The sequence below is a fragment of the Mercenaria mercenaria genome, chromosome 3, assembly GCF_021730395.1.
Source record: "Mercenaria mercenaria strain notata chromosome 3, MADL_Memer_1, whole genome shotgun sequence".
NCBI lineage: Eukaryota > Metazoa > Mollusca > Bivalvia > Venerida > Veneridae > Mercenaria > Mercenaria mercenaria.
The window spans coordinates 15,681,955-15,700,826 of record NC_069363.1 but is presented as its reverse complement, the minus strand read 5'-3'; the positions used below and the strand labels follow the sequence as shown (position 1 = coordinate 15,700,826).

Sequence of the window (18,872 nt, the reverse complement as noted above, 5' to 3'; positions counted from 1 at the left end):
GTTCCAAGGCCAAATTTGAAACTGAGTCATATAGAGTCAAAAACTAGGTCACACAGTCAAATCAAAGGAAAAGCCTGTTAACACCCTTGTTCATTTGATGTGCATGAAACTTGGTCAGAATGTTTGTCTGCATAAAATATCATATGAATTTTTATCTGGGTCATATGGGGTCAAAAACTAGGTCACTAGGTCAGATCAAAGAATGAGCTTGTTTACACTCTAGGGGGCACATTTTTAGCTCACCTGAGCAATGCTCAGGTGAGTTTTTGTGATTGCTCGATGTCTGGCGTCTGTCTGTCTGTCAACATTGAGCTTGTATATGCGATAGAGGCTGTATTTTTCAACTTATCTTCATGAAATTTTGTCAGAATGATTACCTTGATGAAGTCTAGGCCAAGATCGAAAATGGATCATCTGGGTTAATAACTAGGTCACTAGGTCAAATCAAAGAAAAACCTTGTGTATGCGATAAAGGCTGTATTTTTATGCCCCCATAGGGAGGCATATAGTTTTTGAACCGTCTGTCCATCTGTCAGTCTGTCGGTCTGTCAGTCTGTTCGCAATTTTCGTGTCCGGTCCATATCTTCGTCATCGATGGATGGATTTTCAAATAACTTGGCATGAATGTGTACCACAGTAAGACGACGTGTCGCACGCAAGACCCAGGTCCTTAGCTCAAAGGTCAAGGTCACACTTAGACGTTAAAGGTCTTTTTCATGATAGTGCATTTGTGTCCGGTCCATATCTTTGTCATCCATGGATGGATTTTCAAATAACTTGGCATGAATGTGTACCACAGTAAGACGACGTGTCGCGCGCAAGACCCAAGTCCGTAGCTCAAAGGTCAAGGTCACACTTAGACGTTAAAGGTCATTTTTCATGATAGTGCATTCGTGTCCGGTCCATATCTTTGTCATCCATGGATGGATTTTCAAATAACTAGGCATGAATGTGTACCACAGTAAGACGACGTGCCATGCGCAAGACCCAGGTCCGTAGCTTAAAGGTCAAGGTCACACTTAGATGTTAAAGGTCATATTTCATGATAGTGCATTGATGGGCGTGTCCGGTCCATATCTTTGTCATTCATGCATGGATTTTAAAATTATTGGGCATGAATGTGTACCACAGTAAGACGACGTGTCGCGTGCAAGACCCAGTTCCGTAGGTCAAAGGTCCTAAACTCTAACATCGGCCATAACTATTCATTCAAAGTGCCATCGGGGGCATGTGTCATCCTATGGAGACAGCTCTTGTTCAATTGATCTTCATGAATTTTAGTCAGAATGATTGCCTTTATTAAATCTAGGGCAAGTTTGAATATGGGTTGTCTGGGATCAAAAACTAGGTCACTAGGTCAAATTTTGTCAGAATGATTAACTTGATGAAATGTAGGTCATGTTCGAAAATCGGTCATTTGGGGTCAAAAAGTAGGTCACTAGGTCAAATCAAAGAAAAACTTTGTGTGTGCGATAGAGACTGTATTTATCAATTGATTTTCATGAAATTTGGTCAGAATGATAGCCTTGATGGAATTAAGGTCAAGTTCGAATATTGGTCATCTGGGGTCAAAAACTAGGTCGCTAGGACAAATCAAAGAAAAAATGTTTTGTATTGTGTCGGTGCGACGTTAAACCCAACAAAATAAAATAAATAAAATAAAATGTTTTGTATGTGATAGAGGCTGTATTTTTCAATTGAGGTTCATGAAATTTGGTCAGAATGATTGCCTTCATCAAATCTAGGTCAAGTTTGAATGTAGGTCATCTTGGCTCAAAAACTAGGTCACTAGGTCAAATGGAAGAAAATACTTGTTTACACTTAAGAGACCACATTTATTATTATTATGAAAATTGGTCAGAATATTTGTTTCTATGAAATCACTAAGTCAAACATGTTTACACTGTTATGGTGTGTTTCTCAGGTGAGCGACCTAGGGCCATCTGTTTATTCTATCTTCATAAATTTTGGTCAGAATGTTTGTTATCATGAAGTCTTGCACAAGTTCGTATCTGGGTCATGTGGGGTAAAAAACTAGGTCACTAGGTCAAATCAAGAAAATGCTTGTTTACACTCAAGATTTTTTGGTCCAATCTTACAGAAAATTGGTCAGAATATTTGTTTCCATGTAATCACTAGGTAAAACATGTTTACACTGTTATGGTGTGTTACACAGGTGAGCCACCTAGGGCCATCTTTGCCCTCTTGGTTTTGTTTAAGATTAACTCCCTTAGTTGTTACTATAAATAACTAATATTGTAACTTTTTTTATAATTGACTGTAGGGAAAAACCAAGACCACTTTTCTGTGGTACAACATAGATGTTACTTTCAAATTTTAGATGTATTTTAAGGTATCTCTACCTGGTAAGGAGTTCTTTTTGTGGATTTAGAAAAACAAAAGAATTACAGTAATAACTACACAACCACAGAATTAAAATTCCATTTGCAAATACAGGTGCTAGTGTAAAGAAATTTGCTATGGCGGGTGTATATTGTGACATTCTGGCTCTCTTGTTTTGGGTTAACAAGGCATACAACATCAACATTATTACCTTTATGATACATAACTTAATATTTAGAAGGGTGTATTTTGTGACAATCTGGCACTCTTGTTCTGATTTGTCATATTTGTTCCTTTTTAGCTCACCTGAGCATGAAGTGCTCGAGGTGAGCTATTGTGACCAGTCATTGTCAGGCGCTGTGCTGTGTGCGTTGTGTGTCAACATTTGCCTTGTTAACACTCTAGAGGCCACATTTGTGACCCAACCAATGAAACTTGGTCAGAATGTTTGTCTTGATGATGTCTAGGTCAAGTTTGAAACTGGGTCATGTGGGGTCAAAAACTAGGTCAGTAGGAAAACCATGTTAACACTCTTATGAGTCCACAGTTTAAGTTTGAAACTCATCAGAATTGGATTACCTCTAGGTTAAGTTTGAATCTGGGTCATGTGGGGTCAAAAGTAGGTCACCCGGTCAAATCAAAGGGAAAGCTTAACACTATAGAGGCCACAGTTTAAGTTTGAAACTCATGAGGATTGGATAGAATGTTTGTTTTGATGATCTCTAATTCAGATTTGAATCTGGGTCATGTGGGGTCAAAAACTAGGTCACCTGGTCAAATCAAAGGAAAAGCTTGTTAACACTCTAGAGGCCAGAGTTGTAAGCCAATCTTTATGAAACTTGGTCAGAATGGTTGTATAGATGATCTCTATGTCAGATTTGAAACTGGGTCATTTGGGGTCAAAAATTAGGTCAGTAGACCAGATCAAAGGGAAGTCTTGTTAACACTCTAAGAGTCCACAGTTTAAGTTTGAAACTCATGAGGAGTGTTCAGAATGTTTGTCTTGATGACTTAAAGGTCAAGTTTGAATCTAGGTCATGTGGGGTCAAAAACTAGGTCACCCTCTTAAATCAAATGAAAAACATGTTAACACTCTAGAGGCCACAGTTTTAACCCAATCTTTATGAAACTTAGTCAGAATGTTTGTATAGATAATCTCTAGGTCAACTTTGAAACTAGGTCATCTGGGGGTCAAAGACTAGGTCAGTAGACCAGATCAAAGGAAACTCTTGTTAACACTTAAAAATCCACAGTTTAAGTTTGAACCTAATGAGAATTGGTCAGCATGTTTGTCTTGATGACCTCTTGTTCAGGTTTGAATATTAGTTATGGGGGATCAGGTACTAGGTCACCCTGTCAAATCAAAGGAAAAGCTTGTTAACACTCTAGAGGCCACAGTTATAACCCAATCTTTATGAAACTTGGTCAGAATGTTTTTATAGATGATCTCTAGGTCCGGTTTGAAACTGGGTCATTTGGAGTCAAAAACTAGGTCAGTAGACCAGATCAAAGGAAAATCTTGTAAACACTCTAAGAATCCTCAGTTTAAGTTTGAAACTAATGAGAATTGGTCAGAATGTTTGTCTTTATGACCTCTAGGTCAAGTTAGAATCTGGGTTTTGTGGAGTCAGATACTAGGTCACCCAGTCAAATCAAATGAAAAACTTGTTAACAATCTAGAGGCCACAGTTGTGACCCAATTTTTATGAAACTTAGTCAGAATATTTGTCTTGATGATCTCTAGGTCAAGTTGGAAACTTGGTCATGTGAGGTCAAAAACTAGGTCAGTAGGCCAGATATATGACGATATATGAGCAATATAGGGCCATCATGGCCCTCTAAGAGTCTTGTTATTCTATCTTCATAAAAGTTGGTCAGAATGTTTGTTATCATGATGTGTTGAATTAGTTCGAATCTGGGTCACATGGGGTCAGTCACTAGGTAAAATCAAAGGAAAAGCTTGTTTACACTCTAGAGGCCACTTTTTTGCTCCAATCTTCCCGAAACTTTGTCAGAATGTTTTGTTTTTATGAAATCTTGGACAAATTCTAATCTGGGTCATGTGGGGTAGAAAACTAGGTCACTAGGTCAAAGCAAAGAAAATGCTTGTTTACACTCAAGAGGCCACATTTTTGGTCCAATCTTAATGAAAGTTTGGGGTCAGAATATTTGTCTCCATGAAATCACTAGGTCAAACATGTTTACACTGTTATGGTTTGTTACTCAGGTGACAAACCTAGGGCTATCTTGGCCCTCTTGTTTCTGATTTGTCATGTTTGTTCCTTTTTAGCTTTTGTGATCGCCCTGTGTCCGTCGCCGTCCGTCATCAACAATTTGACTGTTAACACTCTAGAGGTCACATTTTTGACCTAATCTCAATGAAACTTGGTCAGAATGTTACCCTCAATAAAATCTTGGACGAGTTTGATATTGGGTCATCTGGGGTCAAAAACTAGGTCACCAGGTTAAATCAAAGGTAAAGCTTGTTAACACTCTAGAGGTCACAATTTTGGCCCAATCTTAATAAAACTTGGTCAGAATGTTACCCTAAATAAAATCTTGGATGAGTTTGATATTGGGTCATCTGGGGTCAAAAACTAGGTCACCAGGTTAAATCAAAGGAAAAGCTTGTTATCACTCTAGAGATCACAATTTTGGCCCAATCTTAATAAAACTTATTCAGAATGTTACCCTCAATAAAATCTTGGATGAATCTTATATTGAGACATCTGGGGTCAAAAACTAGGTTACCAGGTCAAATCAAAGGAAAAGCTTGTTAACACTGTAGAGGTCACATTTATGATTTTATCTTCATGACACTTAATCAGAATGTTAATCTTGATGATCTTTAGGTCAAGTTTGAATGCGGGTCATGTGGGATCAAAAACTAGGTCACTAGGTCAAATCAAAGGAAAAGCTTGTTAAGACTGTAGAGGCCACATTTATGATTTTATCTTCATGACACTTAATCAGAATGTTAATCTTGATGATCTTTAGGTCAAGTTTGAATGTGGGTCATGTGGGGTCAAAAACTAGGTCACCAGGTCAAATCATCAAAGCAAAAGCTAGTTAGAGGCTACATTTATGACCATATCTTAATGAAACTTGGTCAGAATGTTGATCTTGATGATCTTTAGATCAATAGGTCAGGTGAGCCTTCATGGCTCTCTTGTTTCTGATTTGTCATGATCATTCCTTTTTTCTGATTTGTCATGTTTGTTCCTTTTTTCTTATTTGTCATGTTTGTTCTGTTTTTTCTGGTGTGGCATATTTGTTCTTTTTTTCTGATTTGTCTTGTTTGTTCCTTTTTTCTTATTTGTCATGTTTGTTCCTTTTTTCTGATTTGTCAAAAGCATGGCTAACAGAATCAAAAATGAAATATCACCAAGTAACATCAACTGCTACACCTTTAGTCTGAATTTTAAATAATTTCACAAAAATGTTCCTCTAGTGACACTCTGTTGAAATTGTTGTCAAAAGAATCATGACCTAGTTTTCCCAATATTGCTTCATTGAAAACTTTTGGTCTGAATGTGCAGGCCAGTTTTTATGGTAGTTTAGCATTTTTGCCCTGTCTGTCAATCCATCAGTATGTCACACTTCATTTCCGATCAATAACTTGAGAACCATTTGACCGAGAACCTTCAAACTTCATAGGATTGTAGGGCTACTGGAGTAGATGACCTCTATTGTTTTTGGGGTCACTCCATCAAAGATCAAGGTCACAGGGGCCTGAACATTGAAAACCATTTCCGATCAATAACTTGAGAACCACTTGACCCAGAATGTTAAAACTTCATAGGATGATTGACCATGCAGAGTAGATGACCCCTATTGATTTTGGGATCACTCTGTTAAAGGTCAAGGTCACAGGGGCCTGAACATTGAAAACCATTTCCGATCAATAACTTGAGAACCACTTGACACAGAATGTTGAAACTTCATAGGATGATTGGTTATGCAGAGCAGATGACCCCTATTGATTGTATAGGGTCACTCTTTAAAGGTCAATGTCACAGGGGCCTGAACATAGAAAACCGTTTCCAGTCAGTAACTGGAGAACCACTTGACCCAGAATGTTGAAACTTCATAGGATGTTTGATCATGCAGAGTAGATGACCGTTATCGATTTTGGGGTCACTCTGTTAAAGGTCAAGGTCACAGGGGCCTGAACATGGAAAACCATTTCCGATCAATATATTGAGAACCACATGACCAAGAATGTTAAAACTTTATAGGATGATTGGACATGCAGAGTAAATGACCCCAACTGATTTTGGGGCCACTCTATTAAAGGTCAAGGTCACAGGGGCCTGAACATAGAAAACCGTTTCCAGTCAGTAACTGGAGAACCACTTGACCCAGAATGTTGAAACTTCATAGGATGATTGAACATGCAGAGTAGATGAACCCTATTAATTTTTTGTCACTCTATTAAAGGTCAAGGTCATAGGGGCCTGGTCATGTAAAATCATTTCCAGACAGTAACTCGAGAACCACTTGACCCAGAATGTTGAAATTTAATAGGATGCTTGGACATGCAGAGTAGATGACCCCTATTTATTTTGGGGTCACTTGATCAAAGGTCAAGGTCACAGGAGCCTGAACAATAACCAATAGGCCCTGAATGTTGAACTTTAGTGGGATGACTGGACATGCCAAGTAGAATATCCTTATTGCAGGTAACCATTAGTGTCTCTTTGACTTTCGCTCCTGTCCCCTATTGACTTCATGCCTATACGACTATGCAGTGGGGGAGACATGTGCTTTTTTACAAAAGCATCGTCTAGTTGTTCTTGTTATCCCCCGCCGATGAAATTGGGAGGTGGGTATTGAAATTGTCCGTGCGTGTGTGCGTCGGTCCGCAGCCATTTCTCAGTAACTAGCAAGTAGAATTTCATAAAACTTGAAATAAACATGAACCAACATACTGCCATGATGCCCATCATTTTTGTACCCCCCGACAACAAAGTTGTTAGGGGGGATATACTGGTTTCAGGTTGTCTGTCTGTCTGTCTGTCCGTCTGTCCGTAGACGCAATCTTGTGCGCACCATCTCTCCTTATCCCCTTGACAGAATTTAATGAAACTTCACACAAGTGATCAGTACCAACAGTAGTTGTGCATGGGGCATGTTAGGTTCTTTTAGAAAAAAAATTTGCAGAGTTATGGGACTTTGTTTTTTTGTTACTATACTATATACATAGACACAATCTTGTGCGCACCATCTCTCCTCATCCCCTTGACACAATTTAATGAAACTTAACACAAGTGATCAGTACCAACAGTAGTTGTGCATGGGGCATGTTAGGTTCTTTTAGAAAAAAAAATTGCAGAGTTATGGGACTTTGTTTTTTTTTTTGTTACTATACTATATACATAGACACAATCTTGTGCGCACCATCTCTCCTCATCCCCTTGACACAATTTAATGAAACTTCACACAAGTGATCAGTACCAACAGTAGTTGTGCATGGGGCATGTTAGGTTCTTTTAGAAAAAAAAATTGCAGAGTTATGGGACTTTGGTTTTTTTTTTTTGTTACTATACTATATACATAGACACAATCTTGTGCGCACCATTTCTCCTCATCCCCTTGACACAATTTAATGAAACTTCACACAAGTGATCAGTACCAACAGTAGTTGTGCATGGGGCATGTTAGGTTCTTTTAGAAAAAAAATTTGCAGAGTTATGGGACTTTATTTTTTTTGTTACTATACTATATACATAGACACAATCTTGTGCGCACCATCTCTCCTCATCCCCTTGACACAATTTAATGAAACTTCACACAAGTGATCAGTACCAACAGTAGTTGTGCATAGGGCATGTTAGGTTCTTTTAGAAAAAAAATTTGCAGAGTTATGGGACTTTGTTTTTTTGTTACTATACTATATACATAGACACAATCTTGTGCGCACCATCTCTCCTCATCCCCTTGACACAATTTAATGAAACTTCACACAAGTGATCAGTAACAACAGTAGTTGTGCATGGGGCATGTTAGGTTCTTTCAGTGACAAAAATTGCAGAGTTATGGGACTTTGTTTCTTGTTAACATACTATGTACATACAGTCTGCATATGCAATCTTGTGCGTGCCTAATCTACCAAACCCTTGCACACAATTTAATGAAACTTCACACAAGTGATCAGTACCAACCCTAGTTGTGCATGTTGCATGTTACATTCTTTTAGATAAATATTCTGCATAGTTATGGGACTTTGTTTTTTGTTACTATACTGTATACATACAGTCTATATATATGTGTCAGGCCATGAGATTTTTGGCCCAAATGAGATTTTGGTCAAAAATGGGGTTTTCAGGTAATCTGACAGATTGTCATGTTCCAAGTAAAAATCTGCTATTTGACAACAGAAATCAGCCGTTGTTATGGAGAAATTACCGCTTTTCGGACACCATATTTTCGTCTAACTGTATCAAAATAGAGGCAGAATATCTTAATTCAGACTCCTTCTTAAAATAATATGAAAAAAAAATACATAATGAAATATCAAACACAACATACAGTTAATTAAATCTATTTCTTTCTGTTTCTTTTTTTTCATATAAGCACATATTATTTTCCCCTTAAAACCGTTTCCATGGCAACACAGTTGTTAAATCCAATTTGAATAGTTCCTTGATAAATCCAGCCAAAATTTACATCAAGAAAGTGAAGTTAATATACCGTCAACATTTTCCAGTGTACAGACAGAGTTTAAAGATAACAGTTTTTTTTGCAAAAATCTTAATATGGCTTTCTTTTGTACAAAAATAGATTTACTGGATTACGGGTTAGATAACATGACAAAGCTATGACAAATTAACCTTGTTGTTAGAACACTTGACTCATTGACATATTTCTTTGTAACTGTTAGACAGAAAATCAGGCAAAAAGATATAATTATTAGAAATATTATAAACTGATTTTGCTTAAAGTAGTAGTACAGATGTCACACTGATCAGTGACTCGTTACCATAGCAACCATGATGTATTTTCTTACCAAAAGTACCATTTCTATCAAGTTCTTGAAATAATTGAATATGTTAAAGTGTTTTTCAAAATACTATTTACATTGAAAGCTGTCTAATTTCATATTTCATATTCAAAAGTAAGAAAACCTCATTTCATGTAAACTGATGTGACACTGTTTGGGATATACATTATTTTCTGATACACACGACACAACTCTTGCTAGTTTAAGGCAGATTCATATGATAACATAATGTTTTGTTGATGCAGTTATTACTTAGAAAAGAATATGACCTTACATTAATTTTTTTAACAAACAGAACATATAAACATGAAAGATGTTTTACAATAATTTATAGACAGATTAATGTTTAATACCATGGCGACAATGCAATGTTTTCTTATAAAATAAAAGATAGCATTTATTGTCAAATTTCTTGAAACTGTATGATTATTTAAATAAAAAAGAGCACTCAAGACATATTATGCATGGAGTATGTTTCAAAAAAAATTCTGTATTACTTAAACAATAAAGACAGTTTTACTCTAACCACTTCACTGCTGTTCTGACAACAAAACATACTTTTACCAAACATTTCTCACAGTTGAACTGTGACAGTTCAGTTAGTTTTACTTTTTTCTTGACTCCCATTTGTAGTTTGAATCAACTTGGTGAACTTTTGCAGAAAACATGACCTTATTTTGTGCACTTCTGTGACAGTTGCACTTTATTCCATTGGCATACTTTTAACTGGATGGTAAGCAAATATATTAGTTCCTTGGGTTTCATTTCCATTCACAAATTCATAAAGAATTTTATTTTTCTGGCTGGAAATTCTTTCTTCCTTCAGCCATTCTGCAAAACAAAAATACATTAGTATTAGTACCTTTAAGTAGAAAGTTACAGAATAGAATACTGTGAAGCATTTTTTAAAAATAAAAGTGTCTTTATGTGTAATCTACATAAAAGCATGACTAATAAGTACCCATCCATTCATCAATCTCATAATTTTCAAGAATACAAAAAACTAGCTAATCTTCTGACATACTAGTAGACATACACTTAAAAGAATTAATTCATTCAGTCTAACTAAATGAATACTCAAATATTGCAACAGTTTCTTAGGAAAATACATGTATGATGATATTCAATCATTATGCATATTTCCCCACTCTCCTCTTTTTATGCTGGATATGTTTGTTGAATGAATCTATTAGACTAGTAATGATTTCTTTCAAAATGCTATTAATACAATCAGGTCATTTATGTGTATGGTATTTTAAGATTTATTTAACTTACTTGTATTTATTTTAAGAGGAATTTATTTTTTGTATATATTCTTAAGATGTATTTATCTTTCTTACAATAGAAAAACTGCAAAAATGCAGAAAATTACAAACCCACAAACACTTCCAACATGTGGTATGTAGGCATGCCTTGAGAATTCCTTTTTTTTTGTTTAAGGTCATAGCAATATGCCAGATGTTTCTCAGTAGTTCATCAATAGTTGATCTGTAAAATTAAAAAAATACTTTATAAAAAAGCTGAAATGTGAGATAAAGATGGCCTAGCTAGTTACCTCAGGACACAGAACACAAAGATTTATACTATGAGTGTTATATGTTTCAATCAAAAGCATGACTTTCTTAACAAAATGTCTTTAAAGTTTAAAATATATTCATTAAATGTGTAGAAGTTGTTTGTAACTTGTAAAGAACATTTTGTAGTGGTGAGGAATCCAACGATCATGGTCAGGTGAACTGAATGCAAACTCACATGAAAAGCTATTGAGCATCTGTTTTATACAAAATAAAAACAAACAGCTATTTTTTATACTTTTTTAATTTAAGTGAGTTTGACATGAATAAGAAATAATTTATTTAAACTGACAACTGTTCCTGTAAGTCACTACATAAATATGGATAAGGCTGTGACTTTTGACATACTGGTCTTTCATACTAATACACTGATCTGAAATAAGAGTGAAAACTGTTGTGGAAAAAAGTAAGCTTCCTGAATGCCCCCCCCCCCCCCCCTACACCCGCCCCCTTATTTGGAGGATATAGGAGGGGGGTAATTTACAGTTAAAAGAAACGGAGGAGGGGGGAGATGGGGTGTATTTAGTTTATAAATGTAGTGTAGAAGCAGTTCTCAAGCTGAGGAAGGGTGTATTTCATATGACAATGGGTGGGAAAGAGAAGAGAGGTATTTGGAGGAAGTTGATGGGAAGGGGGGTGATTTGAGGTAACCCAGTTGTGAAATGGAGAAGAGGGGTAAAATGTTTCCGGGAGGGGGTGATTTCCTTTTTCGAAAAAATGCGGGTGTTCTGGCTGAGATAATTTAACTGACGCTGTTTTAATTTTCTGATTATTTCCCATTACCATCAGAGGTCCGTAACAGCATATAAACATCTCTGAGCTGAATATTTTTAGCTAGAATTAAAGCCCAGATGACAATTCCGGGATATTTTCGAAGGACAAAACGGTCAATATGGATTTAATTAATATTTTAAAACTCTACATACTGTGTAAATATTACTACTTACCTGTAAATCGCTCAATGACATTCATTATCCCTTTTAAATCAATCGTCAAATTACTGTTTAAAAGTTTCCTTTCACACGACCTTTCATGTTTACAAATGGCGTGTTGATACAAAGGGCGATAAATTGTCAATTATTTGATAATGAAACGAAATGTCAAAACACGGAAATGTTACAATACCTGCTTGGTAAACGACGTTTGTCTCTTCCTTCATTTATCGTCCCAATAATATAGTGTTAATTGATAAAATGCATTAACTGACGCGAAAACGTGTTGAACTCCACTCATTTTTGTGACGTAACTTTAATCGGGTTTTTCTCTAATGACGTAACGCCGCATTTGGGCCAAAAATCTCATGGCGCGACACATATATATACAGTCCACATAATTATGCAATCTTGCGTGCGTCAAATTGCAATGTACTGTGTCAGTGCATGCGGGGGGTACATTCATCACCTTTAGTGATAGCTCTAGTTTTTTTTTAATTGGTCAATTTTCATTAGAGTTATTGCCCTTGATTTAATGAAAATTCCACGTCCACAGCCATTTCTAAGTAGCTAGTTGGAAGAATTTTATGAAATTTAAAATAAATATGAACCAACGTACATCGATGATGCCCGTCCATTATTTTTTTGGATTGGTCAATTTTTCTTGGAATAACTAGCTGGTAAAATTTCATTAAACTTCTTTCATTCTTTTCCATGAACATTTATTATAAACATGTGAAGTTGTGTACCCACACCTGGTCACCACCTTGCCTTGGTCACACCCCCTCCCCAACATGCAAAGTTGTACTGTTCCCCCACCTCACTTCTTCACCCAGTCATACCCACCAGCCCCGATCATGCATCCCACCCCCCATTTTTTTTTTCCTTTTTAATTTTCCTTCAATATTTATTATCAATATGTAAAGTTTTGTACCCTCACCTGGTCACCGCCGCTGCCCCCACTCCCCCCCCCCCCCATCCCCTCTAAAAAAAAAAAGCATTCATTTTCTGCTAAATTGATTTTGACTAATGAAATTATTTGCTTCTTAGTGACATCCTTTTGCCGGATATATTTTTTTGCCATTTCTCACCACAAACCTTTTTGGCAGGAATACCAATTCATCAGATTTGCTTGTTATACCTGTTTGAGCTGTGCAGGGCCATCATGGCCTTCTTTGTTATTTTCAACATACAAATTGACTATTTCTTTTATTTTCAGCTTATCAAACACATAATACAAGCAGAACACTCCCAATGCACAGAGATATTGACCTACAGAAGTTGGTAATAAAGCTGTACTTTTTTTTCAGTCAGACAATTTTAAACAGAGTTATTGCCCTTGCACTTAAATAGTTTTCTTTTTCTGCACTTTTTATGCCCCCGAAGGGAGGCATATAGTTTTTGAACCATCTGTCAGTCTGTCGGTCTGTCGGGTCTGTCCGCAATTTTCGTGTCCGGTCCATATCTTTGTCATCGAGGGATGGATTTTCAAATAACTTGGCATGAATTGTACCACAGTAAGACGACGTGTCACGCGCAAGACCCAGGTCCGTAGCTCAAAGGTCAAGGTCACACTTAGACGTTAAAGGTCATTTTTCATGATAGTGCATTCGTGTCCGGTCCATATCTTTGTTATCCATGGATGGATTTTCAAATAACTTGGCATGAATGTGTACCACAGTAAGACGACGTGTCGCGTGCAAGACCCAGGTCTGTAGCTCAAAGGTCAAGGTCACACTTAGACGTTAAAGGTCATATTTCATGATAGTGCATTGATGGGCGTGTGCAGTCCATATCTTTGTCATTCATGCATGGATTTTAAAAATATTGGGCATGAATGTGTACCACAGTAAGACAACGTGTCGCGCGCAAGACCCAGGTCCGTAGGTCAAAGGTCCTAAACTCTAACATCGGCCATAACTATTCATTCAAAGTGCCATGGGGGGCATGTGTCATCCTATGGAGACAGCTCTTGTTTCAGTATGCATGAACAAATAATATTTTAAGTTAAATTTAAAATACATGATGCAGTTCACACTGTTTATTTCATATTACTCGAAATAAAATAAGAACATGTACCATTCTTTGTCTTTTATTTACCTCATTGTTATACTGTTAAATATTTTAAGATCATATAACATATTATGACGAACAAATTACTTAAAATTCTTGAATTCTAAATTAATATATTCTATATCTGCTAAGGTAAATGCATCAATAGATCTGAGAAAACATTGAAAAGTTAAGTTGGCATGTTTTTGGCGGCTCTATCTTCAAGCGAGAGGAGACCAGGCGCAAGCATGAGACAACATGCGATGCGATGACCCCTAAAAACCGCAGACGGCACCCAGCACACGGACCATACCCGAATGTATGACAGTAGACCTTAGCTCACCACGGCTGCGCACAAAACGATGCCATGAAGCAAGTCAAGGGCTACTGCCAAACACTCAGGGCTAGAAAGCTGTCTGATATATGTCTGTGCTAAAAACAAGATCGACAATATTGGAATTATTGTCCACGAAAATGGCACGCGTTAAATATTTATGAGACAGCGCAGTGCTTCAGCTAGTAAAACTAAAAAACAGACTGACTGGGCCTACCACACAAAACACCAACTGATGCACTCCAGACACTTCACCTTGCAAGAAGCAATGCAACATAGGCATCACCAACTTTATAGTGAAGCATTACAGACAACGGAATGCAACCAGGGCCTCACCAGTACCATTGTGATGCATTACAGACACTTCATATCGCAAGAAACAATGCAACATAGGCATCACCAACACTATAGTGAAGCACTACGGACAACGGACTGCAACCTGGGCCTCACCAGTACCATAGTGATGCATTACAGACACTTCTTTACGCAAAACAATCTAGGCATCGCCAGTGATGCACCACAGATGAAGTGTTTTCACTTGGCCAAAACGCAACACAACCTAGGCTTCACCAATACTGTAGTTATTCACTACAGAAGCTTCACTACGCAAAAGGCAAAGCAACCTAGGCATCACCAGAACCTATAGTGGTGCACTACAACCACTTCACAAGCAAGCAACGCAACGCAATGCAATCTAGGACTCGCCAGTACTATAAGGACGAAATCCTAGTGACCCGAAGCAACTTCAGGTCAACCAACCTTAAATAGCAAAGTGCATCTTTTGCAATGAACAACCTTTGGTGTACTGTTTAAGACAACAATGTCTTTGTGATAGGCCCCGATAAAGGCATACATAGTTTCACAAAACTGAGCGGACTGTGTCCATAACTGAAAGACGACAACGCTAATTACACTGAACTGTTCCGAATAAAATTCATCACACCAAAAGCATAGATATATCACTAGTTCGGCGTCTACCGTATAAATTGCCACAAAACAATGAAAAACACCCAACAGGTTATTGTTTAGCAATCTAATTAACTCGATATCTCGCCTGATCCCCTCCATTCAACATTATATGAGCGACAATTCTAACATTTAAGGTATAATTACCGATTCATAAAAGTTATATAACACAGAAATAATTGTCAGTGAGCCTTACCATATATCTAGAAGCTAAGATATAAATGAAAATAACTAAGCTAATGTAATACACAAGTTCATGTAATTTCTTTTCCTATATATTCTTTTTAAAGAAAATGTCTTAAACATTAATTTAATTTCCGATATCCTAAAAAAGCACACAGTTCCAGTTAAAAACATTCAAACGAATGCTGTTATTTATGAATACAACACACCTGAATTCCATAAATCGGGAACGATCCAAAAGTTCATTTCCAGGAAGTATCTACAGTACTTTGAAGTTCCTTCGACTTGGCTTCTATAACAGAACATTCATTCGTAACTTCTTTGAGTATGATTATAACTGGGATATTGGAGACTTCACAGTGTTGCACTACCAGCTTACTGACAACTTCAATAAATGCCATATAAGAAATCTGTACCCTGAAAGTATAATACAAAAAACAGCAAATCTGATATATATTTCTCCAGAATGTCAGGTTTTTCACCAAAAACTAAGTTAACCATAAAAATTACGGCATTAGCAACTATAGGGGTGTGGCGGGAGGTAAGTTTATCTTTACTGAACAACGTGTAGAAGAACAGTGAGAAATCTGTTAGTCAGTGTATAATAACAGTCTATTCGCCCTTTCAGATGCAATGTGAGAAGTCTGCACGGGCTTTTTAGCTCACCTGTCACATAGTGACAAGGTGAGCTTTTGTGATCACCCTTCGTCCTTCGTCCGTCATGCGTCCGTCCGTCCGTCAACAATTTCTTGTCTGCACGATAGTGGTTTCATTTGTGATTTTATTTTAACCAAACTTGCACACGACTTGTATCACCATAAGATCTCAGTTCCTTTCTTGAACTGGCCAGATCCCATGATGGATTCCAGAGTTATGGCCCCTGAAAGGGCCAAAATCAGCTATTTTGACCTTGTCTGCACAATAGCAGCTTTATTTATGATTTGATTTTTACCAAACTGGCACACAACTTGTATCACCATAAGATCTTGGTTCCTTTCTTGAACTGGCCACATTCCATTATGGGTTCCAGAGTTATGGCCCCTGAAAGGACCAGAATTAGCTATTTTGCCCTTGTCTGCACAATAGCAGCTTCATTTATGATTTGAATTTAATCAAACTTGCACAAAACTTGTGTTGCCATAAGATCTCAGTTCCTTTGTTGAACCGGCCAGATCCCCTAATGGGTTCCAGAGTTATGGCCCCTGAAAGAGCCAAAATTAGCTATTTTGACCTTGTCTGCACAATAGCAACTTCATTTATGATTTGATTTTAACCAAACTTGCACACAACTTGTATCACCACAAGATCTTGATTCCTTTCTTAAACTGGCCAGATTCCATCATGGGTTCCAGAGTTATGGCCCCTTAAATGTCCAAAATTGGCTATTTTGGCTTTTGCAGCCATATAGAGACTTCATTTATGGTTTTATTGGATACAAACTTCCAAAATATCTTCAACAACAATAAATCTTGGATTCCATGACAAATCAGATCTAATCGTAGTTTCCAGAGTTATTTTATATCTGATTACCTCCCCTGATTGTAGTCAAAATGGATTTATATCAGTAAGTACTTACAGGACTTACTTGAAATTTCATTATTGTCATTAGTTGGACCAAGCCAATCAGGGTAGATAACTATGGACTGATTTTATGTCAAATTACTCCCTTTATTTCAAATTAAAATGGTATATCTCCGTAACTAATGAAGATACTGATCTGAAATTTCATTTATGTCAACAGATTTATTTGGCAGATCCTTCTTTTGTTAACTTACAATAATTTTCTTTTGAATTACTTCCCTTTTACGTTACTATAAATAGCCTATTTTTAGTAACTTTTTTATTATTGGCCGTAGGGAAAAACCGAGACCACTTTTCTGTGGTACAACATGGAAGGTACCTCCAATTTTTAGGTGTATTTGGACATATCTGTACCTGGTAAGAATTTTGTTTTTCTTTTTGGTTAAATTTTTTTCCTTTGTTGTTCCTGTCCTTTGGACTTAGATATTTTTTCTGAGGACCTTCTTGTCCTCAAGTGCAATGATAACAGGTGAGCGATATAGGGCCATCATGGCCCTCTTGTTGCTTTTATATCGAACAAATGGCTGTGTTCTTGGCTTGCTGAACATGCATATCAGTACTGTATTGATAAAACGAGAACCAGTTCAACTGAATGATAAAGGCCGATTAATCCCGATTCCTTAGCAACTAACAAACTTTATTTCTCCAGAAATAAATGAAATTATTATAAAGAAATAATTTATATTATTATTTATAATGATGAAGTGTATCTTTTCTTTTTTTTCAGAGGTGAATAGGTACAGAAGCTGCATTAACAGGAACAATATTTGAATGATAACTTCTGTATATTTTGTTGAAACCTGACTCTCCTAATCACCTGTATCTATAACACTTATATACTCAGGATGAAAACAGACAGAAAGGATTGGTTTGTATATTTGATATCTATGTTCCATTAATTATTTCTTGATCCTTGTAAATGAGGTAAAATCACTGATTTCCTATAACATATTTTTAATAGCTGTTAAAGCAAAGTGGAGATGTATATAGCTGTGTTAAAATTAAGTTATTTGTTATGGGCAGTTTCATTAGATAATAAATTAACATGATTATAAAAAATAATTTAAACATTATGAAACTTTTGAATTTTTACTGTCTGAGGCATTATTCATATGCCTGACTTTTGTATTTAAATCCTAAATACAAAGTTTTAACTTTGCTGTTTTTATGGTCCAAAGTAGTGGTGTTTTGGATTTTAATTTTGTAGAGTTTTGATTGGTTCTTCACAATGAAGAGGGTCATTTGGAGGACAGAAATGTATGAAGTTCAGTTTGATTAAGGAAAGGTAAGATATGATGCTTTTTTACTTTAGTCAGATAGTCCAAAACTCTGTCTTGGCAGGCTCCTAGGGTTCCAATGATACTGTACAAAATTATTGTTAAGAATGATGAGAAGATGTGTTGTGGCACAAAAGTTGGTCAGAACCTTCAGGTCCAAGCTCTTTACCCTAAACTGTAATTAACTTGATCAGGGATTTTTCTGGCATATTGAAAACTATTGCAACAGTTGAACTAGCACTTAACCTTTAGCCTGTTGGCGGCAAGTGATTCTGCCTTTGCAACCAGTGTAGACCAAGATCAAGCTGCACATCTGTGTAGTCTGATCATGGTCTGCACTGTTCACTATTCAGTCAGTAAATTTTCAGTAAAACCCCTTCGAAGAATAAATGGTATTGCCCAAACTGAATGATGGACCAGTCCATTATTTAGCAGGGTAAGAGCTAAATGCAGTTTCATCTCCTCCTTTTTTAAAATTTCTCGTGAAATAAAGAGTGTTTAAAATCCTTTACACATACATTTGACACAACCATGTTCTGTAGATACCCATGTAACTGTTTTCAATATTTCAGAATGGCATCCTCTTTCAAATGACATGAGCTTCTCAATTCACACCGATAACAAATA

General features: G+C 36.6%; 2 long non-coding RNA genes across 2 annotated transcripts in view; one reads left to right on the top strand and one right to left on the bottom strand.

Moving 5' to 3' along the window:
* Positions 1 to 18,255, top strand: part of LOC128555507 (uncharacterized) — a 46,564-nt gene extending 28,309 nt beyond the window's left edge. Inside the window, exons 3-5 of the long non-coding RNA XR_008370119.1 lie at positions 13,072 to 13,136; positions 17,696 to 17,836; positions 18,176 to 18,255. This is a non-coding gene — a long non-coding RNA (uncharacterized LOC128555507). The remainder of the gene's footprint in view (positions 1 to 13,071; positions 13,137 to 17,695; positions 17,837 to 18,175) is intronic.
* Positions 8,872 to 11,993, bottom strand: LOC123545285 (uncharacterized). The gene is made up of 3 exons (XR_008370118.1): positions 11,868 to 11,993; positions 10,723 to 10,834; positions 8,872 to 10,177 (listed from the first exon to the last, which is right to left on the bottom strand). It is a non-coding gene; the product is annotated as an uncharacterized LOC123545285 (long non-coding RNA).
* Positions 18,256 to 18,872: the final 617 nt, after the last annotated feature.